This window comes from Cupressus sempervirens, chromosome 3 (genome assembly GCF_028749045.1).
Source record: "Cupressus sempervirens isolate cs-2001-9-10 chromosome 3, ASM2874904v1, whole genome shotgun sequence".
In the NCBI taxonomy this organism is placed as follows: Eukaryota; Viridiplantae; Streptophyta; class Pinopsida; order Cupressales; family Cupressaceae; genus Cupressus; species Cupressus sempervirens.
In genome coordinates this window covers 661722283-661743316 of record NC_143120.1, presented here as the reverse complement: position 1 = coordinate 661743316, position 21034 = coordinate 661722283, and the positions used below count along the sequence as shown (strand labels likewise).

At 33.7% G+C, this 21034-nt stretch overlaps 2 pseudogenes across 1 annotated transcript; one reads left to right on the top strand and one right to left on the bottom strand.

The window, feature by feature from the left end:
- Positions 1-13884, bottom strand: part of LOC149568443 (endoglucanase 1-like) — a 109523-nt pseudogene extending 95639 nt beyond the window's left edge.
- A 134-nt stretch (positions 13885-14018) lies between these two features.
- LOC149568442 (aspartic proteinase nepenthesin-2 pseudogene) lies at positions 14019-15611 on the top strand (annotated as a pseudogene). Its single transcript, XR_016361681.1, has one exon. The product of XR_016361681.1 is annotated as an aspartic proteinase nepenthesin-2 pseudogene (transcript).
- The last annotated feature ends 5423 nt before the right edge of the window (positions 15612-21034 follow it).

The following is a 21034-nucleotide window of genomic DNA, read 5'->3' as shown; positions in this document are numbered from 1 at the left end:
TGGAAACAAGGTCCATTATTGGGAGGAATCTTGCGAAGAGCATCAACCACTCTAAACCATGGAAGACATGGAAATAATCAAAATGGAACCACTAGGTAGTGGGGAAGAAAAGTTAGAGATTATTGAAGGATAATTGAAATCAATGGAGTGTAATACTAAGAGAGGAATTCACTAGAAAATATTGTGGCTCCAAATGAGAAAGAGAGGAAATCAGATAACATCCTCTTGAATATCATAGCTTCATATGGTCTAATAAACAAGATGAAATCAAATGAATATATTCTAATAATGGAAATTGTAAACTAAAGATTGGTTATAAGTCCTTAGGATCAACTTACCAATGTCCTTAATGATCAACCAAATTAATTTGGGGAAATTATTGCTCACCAAGAGCTAATTCATTTTCCTAGATAGCAATTCAAGGGAAATTCTTCACACAAGATAAACTGAACAAAATAGGAATCTTGGGGACATGGAGATTCTAACTATTCAAACAATAAGTGGAAAATGTAAACCAAATTCACTTATGATTCCCTTCAACAAACAATAGTAAATTTGGACCCAATTTTTTACCAATGTTGGTCAAAATTTTAACCTAGGTTCATCACTATTTTTCTCATCAAAATTTTGACCAAATTGTAGGTTGGTTGAAATATCAATGAATACATTCATCAAAATGTTTTTTTTGGTCTAAAATTTTGATGAATACATTCATCGAAATGTTTTTGTTTTGACCAACAAAAACATTTTGATGAATGTATTCGTCAAAATTTTGACCAACCTACAATTTGGCCGAAGTTTTGATGAGAAAAATAGCAATGAACCTAGGTCAAAATTTTGACCAACATTGGTCAAAAATTGGGTCCAAATTTACTAGTGAAAATATTATTTGAATTACTTCCTTTAAAGGTTAGATTGGTACACACCCAAACCTCAATCATTAGAAATTTGGTTCAATATGTGGCCAAGGAAGATAAGGAGATGTGTATTCTCAAGCTTATTGAATATCACTTTGTCCATGATAATATGGGAACTCTTGAAGGAACAAACTATGAGAATCTTTCACAATGTATTTAGTCCAAGGGAGAAATTAGTAAGGAAGGTAGAAGGATCAGAAATAGAATTAGCAAGTATAGATGCACAAGATTTGAAAAGGAGATCCTTTTCTTTTTGGGATGATACAATGCATAAAAATCAAGGGAATGGTCATCCACAAAATAGTATAAGACTAGAGGAGTTTAGAAAGATGAAAATCTTGTGAGGATAATTGGTGGATGACTCCTAAGCATAGATGGGTAGAATTAAATTTTGATGGAGCTACCCATAATAATCCAAGTTTGAGATGTATTGAAATTGTAATCAAGTATTTCCAAGGAGATACAAAGGAAATATGTAATGAGCACATCAACATGAGAACAAATAACAAACCTACAACTAAAGGATTAGAAATGGTATTGGAGCTAGGTTGCATGAATGCCTACCTAGAAGGAAATTCTATGATAGTAGTAAACCATATTTGAAGCATGTTAGGAATACTAAAAGACTTTAGAATTGATCACATATATCAAGAAGGAAATGGAATCATTGATGAACTAGCACAACAAGCCTCAATGGAGACTTTGAGTGAGGCCTAGAGGGAGAAACATCAATATCCACTACAACATTTAGCCCTCTTTTCTAAAACTAATTTTCTATGAAGGGGGTACATTTGATGAAATTGGTATTTTATTATCAATTTCCCCCCAATGTAATTCAATTTTTGATCATATATTTTGATTCCACTAGAATTTTGACAATCACAAGTAGTATATGAAGAAAAAAGATTAATATTAAATCATTTTCATAGTTGACCATGTGTAAAGGCATGATTCCAATGTGAGGTCTAAGTGTGAAATTCCCATGTGATTCACTCAATGCAGTGAGCTCATGCATATCATTGAGACTACTTGGTAAGGACATCTAATGCTTCATGTTTATGTGATTTTAAAATAAAATTTCTTAAAACCCTATTTATGTGATTTCAAAATGAAATTGTTTGAAACCAAATTTATGTGATTTGAAAATGAAATTTCCTATCTTGAAAGTTGATTTTATTTGAAAATGAAATTGTTGGAAAGCACCAAAAAATTGTATAGAAATACCATCAATTATTCCCTGACAATGTTATAACCCTTGTTACTTTTGAGAAACACAATTTGTTGCACCAATATTTTTTGGATGACTTCTTATCATAACTAAGTTACAATAATAACACAACCCTCCAACCCAACTATGTGACACTCCCATTCCCATGGCAATCATATATTCATTTAGTAAATCCACTAACCTTGATTAAGTTTTTTTATTTTTTGGTTTATGGGGTTTTGATTTATAAATCTAGGTTGGACTTATGAGAAATATCTAGGATTTTTCAAATGTGGGTAAGAACATAAACATTCATGAATGGCGAGCGAATGAGCAATGTAGTTCCTTTTCATATATACACATACTCTTTTGACACCAAGAAATCATGTCTATTCTGATGCTTTTCTTACACATGTACATGCTAGGCTAAGGGAATCCATTTAGAATTTGCAATAGGATTCATTTGTATTCATCTTTGATATATTCCTCTCTATGCATCCCATCCTATCCCATTTTCCCACCTCTCCAAACATCCATATAAAAAGTCAACACAACATCTCCCCACAACCCACATATTATATTTTGCAAAAAGATATATGGGAAGATTAGGAAGAGAATCGATAATAGAGGCTCTTACTTGTGGTTATAGTCATGATAAGGGTGATGTACAACTACCTCCTAGATTCAGGTTCCATCCCATTGATGAAGAGCTCATAACATAGTATCTCATGAGAAATCTTTTAGATAACATTTTCATAGGAAGGGACATCATTGAAGTGGACCTCAACAAGTGTGAGCCTTGGGACCTCCCTAGTATGTTAAATTCCCTCCTTTATTGTTAACTTTGTAAATAATCCCACATACCCATTTGATCTTGAATGATGATATGTACATAGTGAATGTTGAGTGACTATGCTAAATACTCCAAAATCCTCCATTTCATACCTTTATCTATAAATAATTTCTTTATGATTTCTTTCTACTCACATGCCCATTTAATTTGATATGATCATTTGAAAATTGTCTTAGTGTAAGCTCTCAACCATTTCCTCTCATTTGGTCATCTCATAAATGCTAAATGATAGTCGTTGCAGAGGAGTAGCTCTAAATGTTAATAATAATAATAATCATTTGGACCTATTAAGTTGAAATGCTAAATGATGATTATTTTAGAGGAGTGAATTCCAAATATTGATGGAAGTTATTGAAGAGTGGCCTTGGAGCCTTCCCCTTAGGACCTTTGATGAGTGTTGACTAATGGACTTGACTCTTAATTTATGTGTCCTTATTTGGTCCAAAGAAAAATACAACAAACAACATAATGACCCTAAATAGACCAAACAACTTATTTGGTGCTACTTATGTTTGTAGAGAGCTAATAATGATATGTGATTTACTAATTCAAAATATAAATAAATTTGATGTTATTTCTAGATTAGATTATGTTCCAAATCATACTAATTGTGATCTATTATCCTAATAATAGATCAAACATTGATTATGAACTAAGATAGCTTTCCACATTCTGATAGTATCTATAATAAGTAGTGATTAGAAATTTTATTAAAGAAACTAAGACACACTCTAATATAGAAGCACCATTAAAAGATAACTATGTTTACTTTGTGAAACATTTTAGTTCTTGCCAACTTAACTAGTGAAATAGTTTTTATGAAATATTTTACTTTGTACATGGTGGTTAGGTGTATTATTAAAATTTAGTAGCAATAAGGATCTTTAATTGGAGTTACATTATCTTACAATCTATACTATTTTACACACAGAATATCTAACATTAACACTCTTCTTCTCACCAATGTCAGTGCTCTAGATAACTTGATTTTTCCTAAGCAACATGATAAACAATTGTACTTTACTCACTATAGAAGTCGTTAAGTATATATCGATTGCTAATATTGTAGACCAACTATTTGGACTATAAATCAACAAAAATTGCAAGTGAGATTAACATTGCAATCAATAATTTTATGAAGTAGTAGTTTTATGATTAGACTACATCCCTTATCTACAATCATCACCCTTTCCAAACTTTAATATTTTTCTTTTTAGAATAGTTTGAAAAGACCATAGTGTGAATTTGAAATATTTTAGAGGGATTTAAGATTTGATTGTTTATGTTCTTTTTTTCAATGTTTTGAATGGTATTTTATGATTCATCTTATTCACCTTCAATATAATGTACTAGAGAAGAGAAACTAAAAATAGGTCAATTTTAATATGTAATTCATTTTCTCTATCTTTTGTAGCTCACTATTCACCTTTACTATAGTGAGCTAGAGAGGAGAAACTAAAAATAGGTAAATTTTAGTCTATAATTCATTTTTCTCTCTTCTTTTTATGTCATTGTCTTGATCACAAAAAAATTGATAGATAAAATATACATAGTTAGAATTAAGCAACACATAAACATAGAACCTATTTTCTTTGACATTGATTAAATAAATGTTAAAAGTTAAAATCAATGTATTTTCTTCCACCAAGATCATGTTTTAATTTCTCCCAATATGAGTTTTCATGTTTATACTTGGAACAATTGTAGCCCAAGTAAACACATTATTGATAGAGAAAGGAAATACACTCAAGAGAAACATGGGACCTCACATTGAAACACCCTCTGGCTCTCTCGTAGAGTTTGTGATCATATCAATGTTAGTGTTAATTATAATATACAATAGCATCCTTTTTGTTCTCTATAGAAAATTTAATAAGAAACTAATTAATTATGTGTATTTTTATTTGTTTAATTATGTGTATCAAGTTATTTTGTTGAACATTAGTCCTGATAATATTTCTGAAATAATAATAATATTATTTTACAATCTAGCATTTGATTTACTTATAAATATTTGTTTTAAATTTTTTTTAGTTTTTTAATCAAAGAGAAACATCAATTCAACTATCTATCTATAATTTAGAATGAACTGACCTTGTTACCATTTCGCTTCTTTCCCCAACTAGTTAATTTGATTTGTTGATATGTGAACTTTACTAGCATCTAGCCTTCCTATGTAAAAATGGGAACTTTGGAATAGGTTATAGACATCCATAAAAGTATAAAGGATAGAGTAATTATGTGAGATGTTTTAGTTGTAAATTCTCAAGTAAACAATGACGCAAGGTATGGAAGCATAGATAAGGAATATGAATAACTTGATGCACACACTCACATGTACACAAACATAAATATCCAATTGAATCCAAAATGGAGATGAAAATGTATTTAATTTTTACGTACTCACCTTCTTGTGGATATATATGTGCATGTATTTTTATATACTGATTAGAAATCAAGTCATTTCTCAAAGCTCTATCAACACTTTTTGTGTGAATACGACAACAACTTCAAGACATTAAAAAAAGATTCAACAAGGATATATAGATGTTCCTAGATTATTATATAAAAATAAATGGAATGAGAAACAACCAAAGAGTCATAAGAAATTGTAGAAATAATGAGCTTTAATTACTTTTTCCTCAAATAGTTTGTACAAAATGTTGTTTGATCTACACTCCTTGTAGCCCATATGCCTTGACCAAGTTATATAGGGTGGAAAAAAACTTGCCCAACCAATCCAAGTTGGTTGGAAGATATTAAAAATATGTTTAGGATCTAAATCAACTTTCCCTCCAAAAATATAAGATAACTAATAGAATCCAAAATTTTGAATTTATAACTTACATTTCTTTTCTTTAGTAGATTAAAAATCGTAAAAATTTCTCCCAAATGCACTCTAAGGCTAATCTATCCTATCTAAGACTTCTATAAATTATTTTACTCTCATGTGGGCACTATTTCTCTCCTTACATTCATTTGATCCCAAGGTCCTTATCAGGGTCATTAGGATTCATATACATTTCCTTAGTTTGACCATTACAATAGGTCATGATGGGCCTTAAGACATTCCAATAAGTCTTTATTGGTATCATTGGACTTCCTTGCATGCTAGATGTCCTCAAGTGACCAATTTATTTCTTGGGTTCCATTACACCACTTCTAAATTGTAAAGGTCATGTTCTTTGAAGTTAGCCCCCTAGTTAGATTTCTTCAATGACTTTTGAACAATGATTGAGAATAAGAAAAAAGAATATAGTTGATGATGTAGCCTAATGTCATGATATATTAATTATCTTTGATAAATATTCTTCAAATCCTCTTCAACGATTCCTAGGTTAATCTAGTGTCTTCAATGATTAAGGACAACAAGGATGAAAGAAATAGAACAAATATAATTGAGATTGATGTAATGATCTTATAGTGCTCTACAAAAAATTTTATTCAAATGGTCCTCAATGATTTTTTAGTTAATCCAGTATACTAGGTTGAATTTTAATTAAAATCTTTAACTATAATAGAGTGCACAAATCTAATTAGATTTGTAGTAGTTGGATTACAAATTCATAATGACTAGTTAAAAGTTCAATGAAATATAAAATTGAACAATCAAGTGAGAACGAGTTTGGGATAACATGCCAAGTTTGACTTGTACAATGTCTAAAATCATTTAGTCATTTATAGAAGGAAAATTATACTTTTTGAATAGTAAGATTCTTTGACCTAGGTTCAATTCCTAGTTGGTGTGTTCCATGAAATACTTATATAAGCTAAATTATATATCTTTATGAATATGTATTTCAAAACATCTATAGTGTAAATCTTCTTCTTTTTTCATTCTAACTCGTAAATAATATTCTATTTTTCAATGCTTATATTTTTTTAACTAACATATGTAAGAACCTGGTCCCCTTTCCCAACCATCCCTGATAGCTTGATGGATCAACATGTATAAGTCAACACACCATATAGAGATAGTTTATTTGATACAATTATGAATAGTGTGAATTTTTTCTACAATATTTTATTATTAAGTTTTTTTTTCTAACATTTGTATATTTGATTTTTTTCTTAGAACCAAATGGATCAACAACCACATGGTCCTGATGCCTTTTACAATAATAAAGTCATTGGGGTGCTACCCCTTGATCTTGTAAGGGACACTTCCCCCAAACCCTTGTAGACAAATATGGGGGGAAACTGCACCAAATGAAGTAGGAAAAATATTAACCTATGAGTTTGATTAGGGTCCACATAACAACATCAAACCTCATAGTATTTATTTAAACTAGATAGAAGAAAAATGTTATTTTATTATGTTATTTTCTTGAGTGTATTGAAGAGATTTTGATAGTGTTAATAATATTATTGTCATACATGGATGCTCAAGGAAAAGGAAAGGAACATGCATCAATCCTTGAGGAGAGCTTTGATGAGGAGGATTATGATGTCATTATAACACAATCGACTGACACAGTTGGCATGATTACACAATTAAGCATAGATATTAAAATTAAAGCTCTGTTGGATCCGTTATAGAGGTTAAAAAGATAAATAAAAATCATTTCAAATTGAATATATTTACCAATAATCTATATGATGTTATATTCCAACATAAAGTGATTATATTTGTTTTAAATAAGAAATGAATGATAACAATGTGCATGATATCAATAAGTGACTAGAAATGAATGATATCATGTTTTGAATGGCATTGCTAGATGGGAATATGGTTGTAGATAATGGCAATGGAGATACATCCTACAATCTAGAAGGAATTGAGGAGGACAGAGAGGATGGTAAGGATGAAGAGTCAAAGGGGGATTCCCAAAATGTGTAGAAAGATTCTCTCCACAACCCCACTAACCAAGGTTACATTGAAGACTTCAAAAACCTAGAGGAGAGAGAACTACACATGTGGTTATTAGGAGATCAAGGTTCCACATGAATTTGGTTTGAAAGATAAGGGACGAGATGTTGAGGGTAGGAAATGGTCATTGATTTTTAGTAAAAAGTCGATGAGTAAATCATCTTTTCCCCTTGTTGTTTTGAAATCTTGTTGGGAGAAAGGTGAGTTCCAAATATTGTTCTGAACCCCGTTGTTGATTATTCTATTTCAAATATTGACTTTACACTTCTTGATAGATTCTTGGGGACCCGACTGAATATTGATTCTTTAAGGAGTATGGTCAAGAGGAAATGGGCCCTTTGGGGTCAAGTTGACATTTTAGCCATGCCTAAAGCCTTATTCTCCTTTGTTTCACTTGTAAGAAGGATTTGAATATAGTTCTATGTAGGGGTCCCTTATGATCAAGAAATGGGAACCAGATATGGATTTATCTGATACGTTCTTCCTTACAATGCACATCTAGGTTCATCTTCTAGGTCTCCCATTGGAGTTATGACATGAATATGTTTTTAAAGGGATTATTGGTTCCTTTGGAGAGTTTATAGCTATTGATAATATGACTGCTGCTCGATCTAGACTTCTTTATGTCAAGATTTGTGTAAAAGTTTCTCAACTTAAGGACTTACCTCAAAAAGTGGATATTTTTTCTAAATTGGGAAAAGGATTTAGGAGGTGAAATTAGAATATTTTCCTAACGCCTTCTTCTTTTGAAAAAAATTGGGCCATTGGGCTAAAAAGTGGCCTAAAAAGCCAAAAGAAAATAGTACGGTGTTGCCAGAAAAGAAGAAACCCCCAAAAATAATTTGGAAACCTAAGGAACCAAAAGGAAACACTTCTACCCTTGGTAATAATGCTATCAGTGTTAGCTATAATGATGATACTAATATTAATGAGATAGAGAAGATATACAAAGAAACTAATGGTTTTGGGAAGGAGAAGGCAGATAGAGAACCTATGGAGAAGGAAGGTAAGGATGACATAATCTTAAGAAAAGAGGAGTCCTCTCTTCCTCCCCCTCTCAAGAATGGTTCTAAGATAGATATAGAGAAATTTCCACCAAACTGTTAATCCAAAATCTTGATTGAAGACCAAGAAGATTCTGGTCTGGAGGGTGAATACAAGGAAGGAGAAATTCAGGAGGAGAATTTCATTGAGATCCTAGGATCTATTATGGATAATTTTATTGATGAAGGTAAACTTCCCTTATCTAAACCTATTATTAAAGATTCTTTTGTGGGTGATATGGTTCCTAATACTAATCTTGAAGTTTTCCATAAGCAAGAGGATCAAATAATCACCAAAGATGACAAAAAATAGAAGGTTGGTATGAGGAAGAAAACTTACAATGAATTTATCCCTTTAGTGTCATATTTTGGAGTTTCCACCAAGATGAAGAAAATGGAGATGATCTCCCAAATGTGAAGGTGGGTTTTGTATCTTCAAGTAAAGTGGGAAGGAAAAGTCTTAAGAATAAGAGGGAAATGGAAGGTTTTTAAATTATATTTGTTGGAAAAAAGCTATTATTCTGGAATTTACCCCTAAGAAAAAATGAAGATTATTTCATAGAATATAAGGGGGAATAAAAATGGATAAGGAAAAAGAAAAAAACTTAAGGTTTTTAAAAATGTGTGAGGTGTTGGCTAGTAGCTCTAAAGGGGCCTCAGGAGGTACTCTAATTATATGGAATCAATAAGTTGTATCTGGATTTCTCATTGATTCCATTAAGAACTTCTTAGCTTTTAAGTTTTAGCATTTACATTTGGGTTTCAACTAGAATATGGTAAACATTTTTACCCTTAATAGTAAGAATATGAGGAAAAAGTTTGGAATAGATTATCAAATCTTAAAAGAAAAGATTATAATGGAAGTTGGATTATGATGGGGGATTTCAATGTTCGTCTCTATGGACATGAAAAAATGGGGGTAATCCAAGTCAGTTGGATGGAAGATTGGATTTAATGGACTTTATTAATGGAGAAGGTTTGATGGATATGGATCTTCACAGAATTCTCTTCACTTGGACTAATAAGAGAGTAGGGGAGAACTATATACAAGTTCACTTGGATAGGGTCCTTATTTCTCCTTATTGGGCCCAAGAGCTTTCTTTTTCCCTATCTTTCAACTCTAAGGTGGCCTTTAATCATTTTTCTTTAGGCTTTGTCACAAATTCATTTAACAATAAAAAAAAATTTCCTTTCAAATTTGAGAAAATGTGCATTTGACACCTAGGATTTCCTCAGATTTGCAAAAGTTGGTGGACTACCAGGTTGGAAGGAATGAATCTCTATCATATAGCCAATAAACTTAGGCATGTCAAAAGGAATGTTAAGGAAGGGAAGAGGAGTGAGTTTGGAGATATCATTAAGGAAAACACTAATGTGTTAACGGAGCTAAAAGATATTCATGATAGAATTCAAATGGAACATTTTTCTAAGGTTTTTCTTCTAGAAGAAAATGAAAAATTGGTCAATTTCCACAATATTGTCTCAAAGGAAGAGACCTTTTGAAGGAAAAGATCTAGGGCTATTTGGTTGTAGCGAGGAGATAAATATTCTATAAAAAATTCACTTAAGTACTATGAAACATAGGGAAACCAATTGATTAACTAGACTTAAGGTGGGTCGAAATGAATTGAATGAAGAGAAGGAGATTATTGATGAACTAGTTTCCTTTTTCTCTTCTTTTCTCTTTCTTGGTCAAATTTTTGATAGGATTAAGCAAGAAGAATTTCTTGGAACTATCCCTAAAATTATTTCTTTAGAGCAGAATTTTGGATTGATTGCTATTCTTTCTAAGAAAGAGATGAGACCATATAAAGCTTTGTATAGTTTGCAAACCATGTCCCTTTTGATAGGATCTATGAAACCTTCAGGTTGTATACTTCTTCTTCTAGGATTTCATTCAAGAATGCTAACCTCACTTCTATCTGATATACTTTGAACCCTTTATGAGAAGCATAAGTAGTGATCTAACACCTTGTCTTGCAACAAGAGAAAAAGTCTCTCAATAATCAATACCTTCTTCTTGAGCATAACCTTTGCAAACTAATTTTTCCTTGTTTCTTGAAGCATCTCCATTCTCATTCAACTTGTTTATTAATACCCAATTTGTGCCAATTACATTTTTTTCCTTGGGTCTAGGAACAAGAGTCCAAATTTTATTCCTTTCAATCTCTTCATTCATTGCCTCAATCCATCTTTCATTTTCTAATGCATCTTTAATAGTTCTAGGTTCAAACTTAGTAAGAAAACATGTACCTTTTTTTTTCTCCTTGTTATTATGCCTTTTGAGTGATCTCCAATGATTTCCTCAGGTGCATGATGTCCTCTAACATATCTAGCAAGTACAGGTACCTTCTTTTGAATTTAGTTGGTTCACCATGCTCAAAATGATCTTCTAAATCATACTCGGGTATCACTCTCTATGACTTGGGTCCTTTAGAATGCAACTTGGTTTTCTAAAACTTGGGTTCTTTTGACTATAACTCAGGTCCTTCATATTGTAACTTAGGTTGTACTGGTAGCAACTTGGGTTGAACTAGAAATTTAGGGGACTTGGGTGGTAGATATTGTTGTTTCCAATTACATTTTCTTGAACTTTAGGTAAAGTATCAAGTTCATAGTAAACAAAGTTTCTGTAGTTTTCAAGTTCTTTTTTGCTTTTTTCTTCACTCTTTTTGGAAAACTCATCAATTTTCACATGTGTACTTTCTATGACTTTGTGAGTAGAAAAATTGAGACATTTATATGCTTTTCTCTTGTTGAAGTATCCCAAGAATATTCCTTCATCACTTTTCACATCAAATTTTCCTTTCGTGGATTCTTTCAAGATATAACATTTACTTCCAAATACTTTGAAATAACAAACATTAGATTTATAGCCATACCATAATTCATAAGGTGTTTGATCTAAGTCCTTCTTTAGTTGAACTCAGTTTAACGTATGAACTATTGTGTTAATTTCTTCCTTCTAGTATTTGATTGCAACATTTTTCTCTATCATCAATGTCCTTGCACAATCCATAATGGAACTATTTCTTCTTTCTACTATGTCATTCTGCTAAGGTGTACTAGGTGCAGATACCTGTCTCTCTATTCCTCTTTCACTAAAGAATTGATTGAATTCATTTGAGATGAATTCTCCTCCTCTATCTGACCTTAGACACTTTAGTTTCTTTCTTGTTTCTTTCTCCACTCTAGCTAGATACCACTTGAATTTTTGAAAAGCTTCAAATTTATCTTTGAGGTACATAACTATCATCATCCTGGAATAATCATCAACAAATAAAATAAAGTACTTATCTCCATAGTAGCTTTCTATGCCAATGGGTCCACACAGATTGTATGAAACATCTCTAGAACTTCTTCAGAATGATAGTTCTTTCTTTTGATTAGAGGGAAAACTCCAATGGGGATGGTACCCACAAAATAATGTACTAATATAAAAGTTCCTTGTAAGAGGATGGACTCTATTAGGAGCCAATGAAATGCATTTAGTACGTATATAAATCAATGTTAGGAGATTTTTAAATCCCATTAGGATATTCCAACCCTACTGGGAGTTATGGAAGGAAGATAGACCCACTGTTCAAATAGCTTCAGGGGCAAGACCACCAAATTTATAGTCCAACTAATTTCTATATTATTCCTTGTAGAATAAAATAAATGAAACTGATCTTCACAACTCAAACTATTTCTTTGTCCTCTTACTTTTCCAATACTACACCAAACACTTTCTCAAATCTCAATACCAGATCTTCAAACTTGCATTACACTAATCCCTTTGATTGCTTACATGCATTTACCAACTTCACATATCACTTGCACAATTACGCAAATCTACACTTTATCACAACGAAAATAACTTTCCTTTATACCATATCCTCAAAATAATTCTTTCAATTAGCCTTAAGGATTTCCCAATTAATTATAATAGGACCTCATTAAGATATTACAACTCATTACATATTTTTGCAATTACAAAATATTGTCAGCTCATAGTAAATACAACTTCTCACAAATACAACCTTTGACCTTGCAGACTTGTTAACATCATCATCAGACTATCTATTATCATTGTCTAACTTTACTCATCATGATTCAATTTCTTAAGAGATACAATCCAAACATCAGAAACCACTTCTCAGGTACTCTATGCACACTGTCTTTTATAAATCTTGAATAACTCTCACATTTCTTTGACTCTTTACACATGCACTTGTCCACTTCATCGGGACACAATGTATAACATATCCTCAATTGCTCTTGACCTCATCATAGTCTAGACAACTTGGTTCTCTGTCTGCTACTAGAAAGAAGATGAGACACACTTGATAGAATTGTCAAATTAAAATTCAACAAAAAATAAAAATTAGTTCCAAACACACCTAGTTTGTTCCTCGTAGCAACCATGTTTCTAAAATGAAACATGTGGTCAATTTCTATTCTCTCTATGTTGTTCAAAGTTAAGATTCAATATCTTCTTACAATCAACACACACATTTCTTTGTACTAACATTATTTCCCTTTTTTAGATTACATCCCTTTTGCTGCATTGCTACAAATTAACAATGTTTACACTAATTTCTTTAAAAAATTCAAAGTTTTAGACAATACTCATTAAAAGAACATAACAAGTATTTAACAATAGAGATGCATACATTAACACTTTGATGCAATTAATAACTCTATAGAGAACTTAGGTTTTCAACATCTCCCATAACTAAAAATCAATATATTCAGATCTTCTTTTAATTCATTGCACATCTCACATTTATGTTATCCCCCCTCCCACGTCGTGCAAACCTTTTATATCAAGCCTCACGTTCGTGATGTTGAAGTTCACTTTGCGTGTGCGAAGAGCTAGGCCCAATGTCGTCACGTGTGGATTGGTCCGGTCGCGGCTTATTACCTTTATCGTGTGCTGTGACCTGCGATAGTTCACCCAAATGACCCGTCTGTGATATGTTGACTTACGACGATTGACCGTAGGGACCCATTTTTACGTCTAAATTGTGGCCTCATTTGACTAAATCGCTAATCAGATGGTCTCTATTACGCGTTTCGTAAAGTGTTTATCTGCGCGTCACGTTACACTCCTCGGAATTTCCATGGGTCGATACGTTTTAACCGCCTAAATAAACTCACCTTGCTCTTCTATCTTTAGAGGGGAGACAGACATCATAGAGAAATGGAGCGCTCCAAGCTGTTGGGCGTTGTGGCCTTCATATGTTATACTATGCCCATGATGGCATCTAATTCTTCCAACGGACCCTTCAAATTGAGGGTGAACTTGTCGCGCAGATCAGAACCGGGATTCAATTCTACCGAGCGATTAAGCTTGGCGGTGGATCGAAGTAAGAAACGAAAGAGTACCATAGAAGCGTTTATAAGGAAGCCGATCAGTGAAGTAGACGCTCAAACGCCCCTTAAATTTGGGGATGGGGAATTTCTGATGAGCGTTGCAGTGGGGACACCCCCTGTGACCTTCGAAGCGATTGTTGACACGGGGAGCGATCTGAGTTGGACTCAGTGCAAGCCTTGCCAGAACTGCTCGAAATCTACGCCAATCTTCGACCCCTCCAAATCGTCTTCCTACTCCACAGTTTCCTGCACCGACTCCCTTTGTAATGCTCTTGACACTTTCAAAACTGAATGCAATCCGGACTGTACTTATAGGTACAGCTATGGCGACGGCTCTCGAACAATCGGGGACCTGGCGAAGGAGACATTCTCCATTGGCAGCGGCAGCGACGGCGTGGTTGAACTTAAAGGCATTGTTTTCGGATGCGGCCATGACAAGCAAGGTTTCTCTCGCTCCGGCGGTCTTGTGGGGCTTGGAAGAGGCCCTCTCTCTTTCATCTCACAGTTGGGTTCCATTGTAGATAACAAATTCTCCTACTGTCTCGTCCCCAGAACTGACTCTCCTTCTCAAACAAGCCCTCTCATCTTCGGTGACACTTCTTCCATGAACGGGGCTAAAACGATCCCTTTCATTAAGAACAGCGCGAGTTCTTCTTTCTGGTACATTCCTATTACTGGAATCACCGTCAATGGAAAGGCCGTCAATATTCCGGCCGGAACATTTGATCTGCAATCGGACGGTAGAGGAGGCATGATAATCGACTCGGGGACCACCTTTACCTATCTAGTCCAGGCTGCGTACGACCCAGTCAAGGAAGCGATTCAGTCCGCCATTAGTCTGACTCCAACAGACGGCTCTTCCATGGGGTTTGATCTGTGTTACCAGGCATCGAGTGACGTCACGTTGCCTAACGTAGTCTTCAATTTCGAAGGCGGGGTGGATTACGAGCTTCCGGGCGACAATCTCTTCATTCGGGAATCCGGTCTCTTGTGCCTCGCCATGGATGGGTCGAGCGGAATTTCCGTCTTCGGCAACGTACAGCAGCAGAACTTCCACATACTGTACGACAACGCTCAGAACACTCTCTCCTTCATGCCTGCTAAATGCGATTCTCTACTGACTGATAGAAAAATGGTCATTGTGCTGCTGCTTTTATCATTTTAATTATATGATATCGTCGATTCCCTCTCCTTTATGCCAACTAAATGTGATTCTCTTTAAATAATCTTCTGCCCTGACTTCGTCTGTCTCTGCCGATTCCTCCTCTTCTTCCTGTGCTCACTTTCTTCCAACTTCCAACTTTCTCTGATGATGTTTTATGCACTCACCCTTCTTATTATATAAAATTTAAAATTTGATATTGACTATTGTATTGAGTAAATTTTTAGACATTATTTGTGTATGGTGTATTATTTGTGTATGGTGTGGATCTTTCATTGTTTCAATTGATGATTTGTAAAGGTGGCAAAATGAAATCTGCATAGTGAACATTATTAAAACTTTAGTTATCTAGCATAGAGCTGAAGAGGACGTGTAAACAAAATATAGATGTACGTAAATATAGCCTAATACTATATAGATGAGGCAAGCAAGAACTGAAAAAAGGAAGCCAATCTATGTACCTGCACCCTGTTGAAAAGTAAATTAATTATTACAGTTATATGTGGTCGGCACAGATCAGCGGACCCATACACCTCTCAGCCACTTTCAGCCGGCCACCTTTAAACATCACACCCCTTCTTAATGTTCCAGCTAACTCTCTAGTATAATATAGAGAACATTTAATGTGTACATTTCTATAAATTCAATAGATTCGGACAGAATTTCTTAAAGTCCATATTTGGGTTTCTCCATGGCTTCTCTTCTCCTTGAGTTTCTCTAGTGTTATGTTGTGTTTGATTTTTTAACTCCCTGCACTCAATAATATGAAATCTAATCTTATGTCCAAACACCATTTACGTGCTATATATATCTACAAGTTCAGTTATGTTGTGTTTGATTTTTTAACTACATGCACCCAATAATATGAAATCAAATCTCATGTCCAAACACCATTTATGTGCTATATATATCTGCAAGTTCAATCCCTAAACATCACACACTAAGGAGAAAATAAAGCTTGAAAAAAAATAAGTCAACTTTGACTATTTGACACTTTTAGTGTTGGAATGAAACTTAGTGTGTGATGTTTAAGGCCGTCTAGCAAGTTCATTATGCAAAATATATTAGCAAGGATGATTTAGTCCTCAATAAATTGGGTTGAAGGTTATGTAATAGTTTGTGGGCAAAAAAGGAAAAAGAATGTAGGGAATCGAATGGTAATATGATATTGTTGTCGAACATAGAAAAGCTCTAAATGGTTTTCATTAGAATAGGTGTTAGAAGTTGCTCTTTCTTATGTAAGGAGAATACTAAAAGATTAGAGAAGTTTATATTGAGATTATTCCATCAGCACTTCCACCAAAAGGTTTTCCATTAGAGTGAGTATAAAGGAAGGTCATGCTCTTGTATCTAGTAATTCATGAACTTATGACATTGAAGGCTTTTTGGTTGTGCTTAATGAAAGATGCAACATGATATATAGAAAGCAAGCTAACATGTTAACTTGGAAAATAAAACTAACAATTTTAAATAATAATTACTCTCAAGGAAATAGTAAGATAAAGTAAACCATAATGAGGAACAATATCATATAATAATAAAAGTGACTCGGGAAATCAAAAAATAAAGTGACACCTCATAGAAGCAAAGTATAATGGAGAAGAGTGTTAAGGTTGAGGATAAATGATGATAGGCTAAAGAGATCATGCATGTGCTCTTGAAGCATAATCATATGCACTAATGAATTTTAAACACTGAAAGAAATTAAAACCTTTCGACATTATCCCACTACAAAAAATAATTTATGTGTAAATGCTACAAGTTATAGAGTTGTGACAAGGACTCCATTTATGTACACATGGATATCATCATGAGAAAATATAGGTTCATGGATATTTTATATCTTATATGAATAGATTTTTTCAAGCTTAATTTCTTCCTTGTTGTGTGATTTTAAGGATGTGCATTGGATGTATACATAATGATTATTAGTGGTGTCCTAAGATAGAAACTAAAACTAGTTTAGGACCGAGCCAAGGAAGCAAGGGGCCCAACCAATGGTTGCATTAATGTAAGTAGCTGGTTCAGAATGAGAATAGTTAGAATGCTCATCCTTGAATTGGTCATTCTTATTAGGCCCTTCAACAATAGTTCCAACTAGAATCTTTGGATTAGGTGAGGTGTCATATAACCCCAAGTTGAAACCATCGTTGCATGATATGGTTTTTTGGCGGGCACAAATTGAAGAAATGATTTAGCACACCTTTACCTAGTCATTTAAAGTTGACTAAGGAGATGTGCCCATAGACACAAGAAGAGGGAGGCAAAATGTCCAAGGTACCCTATACTTTAGTTGTAGGAAGCTTGATGCATGTTATGATATGTAGTAGGCTAGATATGAACATGTAGTGGGATTTGTTAGTAGGTATACGAGTCATCTAGGGCTTGAGCATTGGAATGCAGTTAAATGGATTCTCAGATATTTAAGAGGAACATCTAGTAGGTGTTTACATTTTGGGGGCTATACTACTCATTTATAAGGCTACGTTGACTTAGATTTGGTAGGGGATATTGATACCTGATGGAGTACTATAGGTTATAAATGTATTTATTTTTTGTGGGGCAATAGTGAGCTAGGTTTCTCGGTTGTAGAAGGTTAATTCTTTATCCACTGTAGAGATAGAGTATTTTGTTGCTATAGAGGCAACCAAAGAGATGATATGGCTTCAGTTCCTCATGGAAGTTTTGGGACACCTAAAGAGGAATAATTATTTTTTTATAGATAGCCAGAGTGTCACTCATCTTGTAAAGAATTTTTTTGTACATTCAAAGACAAAAACACATACAATTGTAGTACCATGTCATTTTTTAGTTTTGGATGATGGATAGTTAAAGTTGGAGAAAATACATATAGATGATAATGTAATAGATATGTTTACCAAGGCAATAAGAAGGGAGAATTTGAACTCTTCTTTAGCTTTAGTAGGTCTTCTAAACTGGACATAATAAAAGAACAACAGACTCCAGGGTGTTTTAATATTCTAGTGGGAGGTACAAATTTAGTAGGGCTATGACCAGTCTCCAAGTGGTAGGTTATTGTTGTGGATTTTGATCACTATCCAAGTGGGAGATTGTTGTGATGTGGAGCCTAGTCAAACTCAGAGGTTTATTTGAAGCATTTTCTTCTGAGATTATTTCTATGGGGGTTTTTGGCAGCACCCTAAGATGGGTTCAAGGGGCAGTGCCCCTATACGGTCCTCGGGCAGTGCTTTAGGTGCATTCCTTATTGTAGTATAGGGTGGGATCGAGGGGCAAAGCCCCCAAGAGGATTTTTGGGGGTAGTGCCTCCGAAGAAACAAAAATGACCTTATATTGTAAAAGACATTGGTTGCTATTTTTATATTGGATGACTTATTCTAGTTGTAATTTTGTAAGCAACAAAAGCTTGTATAAAAAGTCTTAGGGTTAGGGATTTCATAATGTATGGTGATATTGTAGCTTCTTGTGGCAGTATTGAGTTGTAAGGGATTGTAGATTGTAATAACTGGATGGTAATAATATTGGACTTATTGTTGGTGGACATAGCCTAGGGATTAGGTCAACCATGTTAAATCTTGGTGCCTTGTGTTGTCTTCTGTGTGATCTATTATTTTCTAATATTGGTTATATTTGCATGTAACTATTATTTATGTCCATGATTAATCCTAACAATCAAGAATACTTGGATGGAAATTATAAAGGCTTGCAACCTTTGTTGGAAAATACCAGAAGTTTGGTTGATCTGTGGAGGTTATGGAAATATTTTAAAGGAAGCGAAAGCAAAAATATTTGGATGTTTGTATTGCCCCATGTTTTATGATCCCTCTAAAAGGAAAGGAATAATAGGGTGTTCAAGGATAAATAAAAACCCTTCCAAATCATGCCTAGTCTAATCAAGAAAAATGTTTCTAAAAATTATAACTCTAAGTATAAAGAAAAGATGGATTTTAATAAAGGAGGAAACAATCATCGAAGCAAGAAATGGGAAGATGAGAAAAAAGAAAAAAGGAACAATGCAAGATGAGACTGTCCTCTACTTGGTTGGATCAGAATTAATTTTAATAGAGCTATTAAGGGTAATCCTAGCCCTACTGGATGTAGTGCAATAATTGGGGATGAAGAAAGTAATTTAATTAAAGCCATGACTATTCCATTGGGAACCCAAACCAATCACATTTCATAAGTGACAAGTCTTCTTAATGGGGTTAAGTTGACTAGAAATTTAAAAGCTAGAGGAATATGGATCAAAGGTGATTCCTTTAATATCCTTATTTGTATATCTAAAGGTGTTTCCCCTATATGAACTATAGAAAATATGATAAAGGAAGCTAAATCCCTTCTTAGTAATTTTGAGAAAATCAATATATCACATTTGTACAAAGAGGCAAACAAAGTCATAGACTCACATGCTAACATGGCAGTAACTAAGGGATCCTCCTTATTTTGAAACTACACAAATTTTATTAATCATGTTCAAATAAGGCACTTATTAACTATGACAAGACATTTAGAAAAAGCAGCAATATTTTTTGTAATCTTGTATTGGATGAAAGATTCTTCGAAAATTAAGTGTAATTACTTTAAGTTAAGCTCAAGCTAGAATGATGTGTTCATTATTAATGTGCATGCTTAATGCCTCATTTTTCTACATTCTCATCTCATTGAAGCTCCACCTATTTTCCTTTTCTCTACGAGTATCTCTAAGTGTTTGGCTCTGCAAATTGTGATAATGGGTGGTAAAGTGAGAAACAAGGAACCCAATAACTATGATAAGTGGAGAAAAGTAAAAGAGATGTTGGATAAATTGGTTAAGCAAGGGCTCACGTTGTATATGGAACATCTGAAACATGTGAAGCCTAATGTGAGAGAAGGTTCATTAACAACTAGAACAATGGAGAGGTTAACCTTGGGGGAAGGAAACTAAAGCTCGATATCACAGTGGTGATCAAAATTATTGGGCCTAGTGCTCAAGGTAAGCATTTCTTTTGGGACCTTAAGTATTTTGAATTGACAGTTAGTAAATTCCCTAAGGAAATTGATGGTTAGCTTATCAAAGGGGAGAGGGTTATTTTTATGACTTCTTCTATTTATTTTCTTTTGTGTCAGGTGCTCATAGCAATAATGGAGTATATTACTTTAGATGTGAGGTGTGATAGGGCGCATACTTATCATTTGTTTTACTCAACCATTTTTCATTATAAGAAAAACATGTGTTTCCCTTTTTCTTTTTCTTTTCCTTGTATCTAAGCATAAATGCCCTAAGGTCTAATCTTAATAAACCCATAATGCATGAGGGTTTGATGTGATTGATTCGTTCCTATGTCAAAAAGTTTATCCTAGGTCCAATCCCAAAGAAAATAAGCAAAAAAAGTGTAAAAAAATTGAAGTCTAGGGAGAAAAAGGGGAAGGAAAAATGAGTTTTGGGGCATGTTGGGAAAAATGAGTTTTAGCAGATATTGGGAATGGTCTTTTTGGGATAGTTATAATGAAGGAGATGAAGAGGAGAATGTGGAGAAAGAAAATGTAGAAATGGAAATGGACAATTTTAAGGAGGAAGAAGAAAATCTTGAATTGGTTGAATGGTTGTTCGGAGGTGGTTTGGATATTTTGCCTTCACTAGTTTCTGGGAAAAATGTTTTCCACCC